Below are 6,000 nucleotides of genomic sequence, written 5' to 3' on the forward strand. Positions count from 1 at the left end.
TGTCCATGGGATTCTCCAGGCAAGAATACTGGAGTGGGTTGCCATGCCTTTCTCCAACTATGATATTAGAGGGAGCTATTACTATAGAAGGGGAACTATTACTGTAGAGGGGACAGTATGGCAATAGAAGGAAAGTATTACTGTAGAGGGGGGTACATGATAACAGAAAGGAACTATTACTATAGAGAGGGGACCTTGAGAATAGGGACAAACCCTGTCCATGGAGAGCAATAAACACAAAAATAAAGGCTCAGGCATGTGTTCACCATGAAAGCAGGCTTGATGGCATGTGGACCACAGGCCCTGACTCAGGAGGAGCTGTGAGGGGAGGCTTCTGCCCAGGCAGGGACAGTGGCTGCAGCTGGGGCTGGACAGGCAGAAGCAGTGGGTCATAGGCCCATGTTCTGACTGGTCCTGGGAATGACTGGGTCAGCCTCAACTGATGATTCTGGGGAGGGACTGGTCTGCATGGCCAAGACAGGGAAGTGAGGATCTGAGTCTCTATAGGGAGGGGTCTTTGCAAAAACTGTTTCCAGGACATGGTGGGTGAGGGAGGGTGGTTCCTGGACATCAGATCACCTTCAACACCATGAAGAGGGCTCTGGCCCCTCCCCCATATGGAAAGACAAGGCACAGAGGCTCGGGAGTGAGATCAGGGTCTGGGTGGGTGGACAAAAGTCCACAGCCACCACTCAGAAGTCATAGTTCATGTTTCCAGGTGATTGTGTTTTAAATCATCTCCTTGCATGATGGGATGGCCACGCTTGGCCCCATGTAGGTAAAGGCTCTATAGTGTTTTTACTCATCTGTCACCACTCCACCAGGACACCCACCCAGAACAGGAGAGAGGGGACACTCAGACCCTGACCGGAGGCAATCCCAGCTTCATAGCTGCTCAGGTGGGTGGGTGCTTCATCCTGGGAGCCTGTCCAGTCACTTTTACTGCAGCAACACCCACCAGATGGAGAGAGCGCCTCTGGGGAGTGAAGGGCGTGTGACCTAATGCCTGGGCTCCATCTCCCCTAGAAGGGAAGCCCCCAAACCTAGAGACCCCACAGGCTCAACTGGGCCCCTCTCAGCCCCAAGTGGAGGGGGCTGGTGCACAGCGTGAGGGTGGGGGACCCTCTGGAGGTGAACGCCAGCTCTAACCTCAGAGAGAACAGTCTTGAGCTGCTGGGGACTGTCTGTTGGTCCCTGTCTCCCTCCGCCCTAGCTCCCCCTCAAACCCTCACTTCACCTCCTGTGTCTCTCTCTCCCCTCGCTCTGCTTCTGTCTGTCTCTCTTCATGTCTCTGTCCATTCCTCTCTGTGTCTTAGTCTCTCTGTCTCTAGTGCTCTTCTCCCCTCTCCACCACCTAATCCTCCTTTCTCTTGGAGAGAAGTCTGCTGTTTCCCTTTTCTCAGAGCCATGCCTCCACGCTGCCAGCACTGGGTCTTCTGCACGTCCTGATTTAATTATGCAAAGCCCCATTTCCTCCCCCAGATCTCCCAGGCTCGACCTCTGATGGGCTGGCAGGTGAGCTCGCCCGACTCCTTCCTGTGCCACCAAGGCGAACGCGGACTGGATGTCAGCGCTGAGTTCTCAGCTCTGGGATGTGCCCCTGCACCACCTCTCCATCCTAGGTGAGGCCCTGCAGGCTCGGCTCGGTGGGGATGCGGCTGCGAGACGGGTCCGAGTGTGGGAAGCCTCAAGGCCAAACATGCACCCGTACAGGCACACTGAACACACACACACATCAAACACACATGCACACTGAACACACAAAGACGTATGCACACACACACACATACATGCACACCAAACACACAAACACACAGCAAATACACACGCACACATACTGCACACACATACATACACACACCAGCACCTTCCCTTCTCTGTCTGCTTTATCCCATTCAACCCGGAAGGTATGTGAACCTCCAAAAGCCTGCCTTGAGGACACATGCCAGCCACCCTGGGGGGGATTGTGCTTTCTCAGCCACTCTGTCCTACTCCTGGGGACCCCTCACCTTTCCACCCATCTTTTCCATCAGAGCTTGTGCTGTATCTTCTGCACTTGAGCCTGGAGGGCTGAAAGTTTAAGGTGTCCACCTGCCCCCAAAAAACTCCATAAGAAGTACCAGAAGTATCTAATTAAAATGAGGAACCTTTGACTCCAGCCAGTTTGGTTGCAAAAAGTGCTGCAAAGCTCAGCCATGGGTGGGCATCTCAACATGGGAATGCCTGGTGGGGACCAGGTAGGCAGGCACTTCCAGGGTGACACTCCTGTGCTCAGGTCATCAGATGGGCAGCCACCAGACACTATGGTCTGGGAGGGGAGGGTTCCTGCCAGACAGCACCACCCTGCTCACCTCCTCAAGGTGCAAGCGCACCCCATTCTCCACCAGCACCCCTCTGGCTATGTGGACACAGGGCCCTGCCCTGGCTCTGTGACCCTGGGCATTGCCCACTGGGAGCACACATGGACAGCTGGACAAACAGGAAGTGCTGTTTTCTATGGAAGTCAACTTTAGACTCTTTCTCACCCTCTTGATAGTTACAGGGTTCTATGTCAGCCACCCTACCCCTGGGAGGAGGGGCCCCCACACGGCCCTGCCCTTGAGGGTGTGGAGCAGACAGGGAACCGTGGACCTGGTCTCTCAGCCCTTTCGGGTGATTCCCCGTGGGGAAGGCTGTGGGGTCCCCACATGGAGGAGGCTTCCACGTCTTCAGGCTTCCTCCATCCACAGAAGGGCCCTTGGCCACTCTCCTTCCTGTACCCCTTTCATAATAACTCTTGATGCCTCTCCCCCAAGCCCAGGCACCACTCATCTGCTTCTGTCTTTGTAAATTTGCCTATTCTGAAGATCTCTTATAAGTGGACATGTAAAATGTGTCCTTCTGTGTCTGCTTCTCTCACTGATCATCGTGTGTTCAAGGTCCATCCACGATGTAAGGTGTGTCAGAACTTCACTCCTTTTCATGGTGAGTCATACACCACTGTGTGCATGAACCACATACTACTGACCCATCCATCCGTCCATCCACCCACACACCCACACACCCACTCACCAATCCATCTAACCACCCACCCATCCATGCATAAATCCACCCATCCATCATCTGTCCGTCCATCCACCGACCAATCCATCATCCACCTATACACTGATCCAACCCCACTAACCCATCCATTGTCCATCCTTCCCTCTATCCATCCATCCATTTATTTATTCACCCATCCATCCACTCTTCCATAACATCATCAAATAAAATTATATTATGAACTTGTAAATCCTCCTTCCCATCCCTTGACCCTGAGAATAAATAAGAAAAAAAAAGAGAGAGAGAAATAAATAAAGCTAGTCCAAACCTACGTTCAGAGACGGAAAGGAAGGATTTCTGGATTGTCCCTAGCTGACCACTAAAGTGTGAACCTTTCCACACTGTCTCTGAAACAGATCACACCGATTTAAAAGGAAAAGAATAAATGAAACTACACAAGACCCACAACACTGGCATCATAAAGAGCCTGAAAACAATATAAATAACTTCAAAGTACTTTTAACTAGAGAGTGTCTGTCTGTTCTCAGTCATGTCTGACTCTTTGCAACAACATGGACTGTACCCACCAGGCTCCTCTGTTCATGGGATTCTCCAGGCAAGAATAATGGAGTGGGTTGCCATGCCCTCCTCCAGGAGATGTTCTCCACCCAGAGAGCCTCCCAGAAAGGTAGGAAAGGACATGGCTTTACTGTGGAACCAGCCTGGATTCAGAAGGGGGACCCATGGACTAAGAGCATCACAGACTGAAGTCACAGAATCTGGGGGAGCTGGGAGAGGAAGGGGAGGCTGGGTCCTGCCCTTTGTGCAGCTGAGCTGACACCAGAGCTCCTTCCTGGTCCCAGATAAGCAATAGTTGAGTTCCCATGTCCTCTGAGGTGGGTCTGTGTTTGCACCCCGGCACCTCCTCCAGGGAGACTTTCTTGGTGGCTCAGACAGTAAAGAATCAGCCTGCAATGCAGGTGGTGGGAGCACTAGGCTTCACTGTAATCAGACTATCTGCTCCCTGCATGAGGCTGATTCAGACACCAGGTTATACTGTTTACAGAAACCCAGTAATCAACCCACCACTGTCTCCACTCAAACACCCCAATAACCAGCGCATCACTGGTCACAGGCACCCCCAATAATCCACCCTGCCTGGTCTCTATTCAGACACTCCTAAAATCCATCAATCACGCATCAAGATGCCCCAGTAATCCACCCGCCATTTCTTAGCACAGATTCCAATAATCCACCCACCTCTGTTTCCACTCAGGCACCCCAATAATTGACCCATCACTTCTCAAGACACCCAAGTAATCTACCCACAACTGTCTCCACTCAAACACCCCAAAAATCTACCAATCACTGCTCAAGACACCCCATAACCCACCCATCACCATCTCCACTCAGACACCCCAGTAATCTACCCACTAGTGTCTCTATTCAGACATGCCATTATTCCACCCATGACTGTCTCTTCTCACAGAAAACCCAATAATCAGCCCATCACTGCTCATAGACCCCCCAACAATCCACACACCACTGTAGATTCTGGGACACCCCCAATAACTGACACATCGTGTTACAAGGCACCCCAATAACGCCTGTGCACACGTCTCACGGGCACCTGGGTGATTCTCCCCCCAGGAGGTGCTGACTCTGCATCAGCTGTGGTCCTGGGGCCATCAGATCATCCTGTTGTACAAGGACAAGGCATCCATGAGTCAGCATGCAGAACTGTGGCCCAGTATCCCCTACTGGTGGGGGAATCAGGTGAAGCCCCGAGACCTAGTCCACTACCTGGAGCACATGAAGAGTGGCAGCCAGCCAGGTGAGTGCCACCTTCACACCGGGACACCTGGTCACACGCATGTCCTAGTGCGTGGGGCTGGCTTTGGGTTCAAGTGTAGAAATGGAACAGGACGTATTACGGGACATTATTCTGTTCACCATATGGGGACCAGGGTGTGGAAATCCTTGGGGATGTTACTGTGTCCACCATAGGGGGTCAGGATGTAGACAGGACGTGAACATCCATACAGACATTATTGTGTCCATCACATGGGGTCAGGACATGGACATCTCTGGGGTCACTGTCAGGCAGAGGGCTGAGCCCGCCTGCCCTCTGTAACAGGAGAAATTCATGAGTCAACACCCCTGTGAGACCCTGCTGTCTGAACTTTGGTCTCTGTCGCACATCTGAATCTCTGACCGCTGCAGAGGCCAGAGTCTGGGTGGGTGATGGCACAGCTTGGTGACTGTGTGGGCAGGTGACCCCATGGGTTACTGGTCACATGGGCGAAAGACCCTGTGGGTTGGTGACCGCGTGGGTGGGTGACCGTGCGGGTGGGTGATGGTGTGAGTGGGTAATCATGTGGACAGGTGACCTCATGACCTCGCATGTTAGTGACCCCATGGGTGGGTGACCCCATGGGTTGGTGGCCCCGTGGAGGGATCACTGCATGGGGTAGTGACCCCATGGGGGGGTGACCATGTGAGTCGATGACCACATGTTTTGGTTGGCCACATGACTGTGTGGGTTAGTGACTGCACATGTGGGCGGCTGACCCCACAGCTGGCACCATGAACAGCAGCCCCTCTCTTGTCCCAGGCAGGCTGTTCATGGCCAGCATCAACCTCACGGAGAACCTGGAGTTTGTCCTCGTCCACCCAGCCTGGTCCCTGGAGAAGCTGACCCAGTGGGGGCTCCCCTACCTTTGCACATGGGTGCGAGGTCAGTGACTGGGGTCAGCCGCCGGCTGTACCAACACCATCGCAGGCGACTTCATCTGGGCCGACGGGTTTGTTGGCGATGACATCAGGTTGAACCAGAAGCCGCTTTGGGGCTGATGGACGGCGCATGTGTGGAGCTGGGCATTGCGGAGGCTGCATCACAGTCACGTGCTGTGATGTTTCTGGCCTGAACCGGAAGCCACCTCGGGGCTGACGGACGTCACACTGAGGGGCTGGGCATTG

General features: G+C 53.5%; 1 pseudogene; it reads left to right on the forward strand.

Annotated features, from left to right (window-relative positions):
* The window catches only part of LOC122689440, a 44,565-nt pseudogene extending 38,799 nt beyond the window's left edge, over positions 1-5,766 (forward strand).
* The last annotated feature ends 234 nt before the right edge of the window (positions 5,767-6,000 follow it).

This window comes from Cervus elaphus, chromosome X, assembly GCF_910594005.1.
Source record: "Cervus elaphus chromosome X, mCerEla1.1, whole genome shotgun sequence".
NCBI classification, from domain to species: domain Eukaryota; kingdom Metazoa; phylum Chordata; class Mammalia; order Artiodactyla; family Cervidae; genus Cervus; species Cervus elaphus.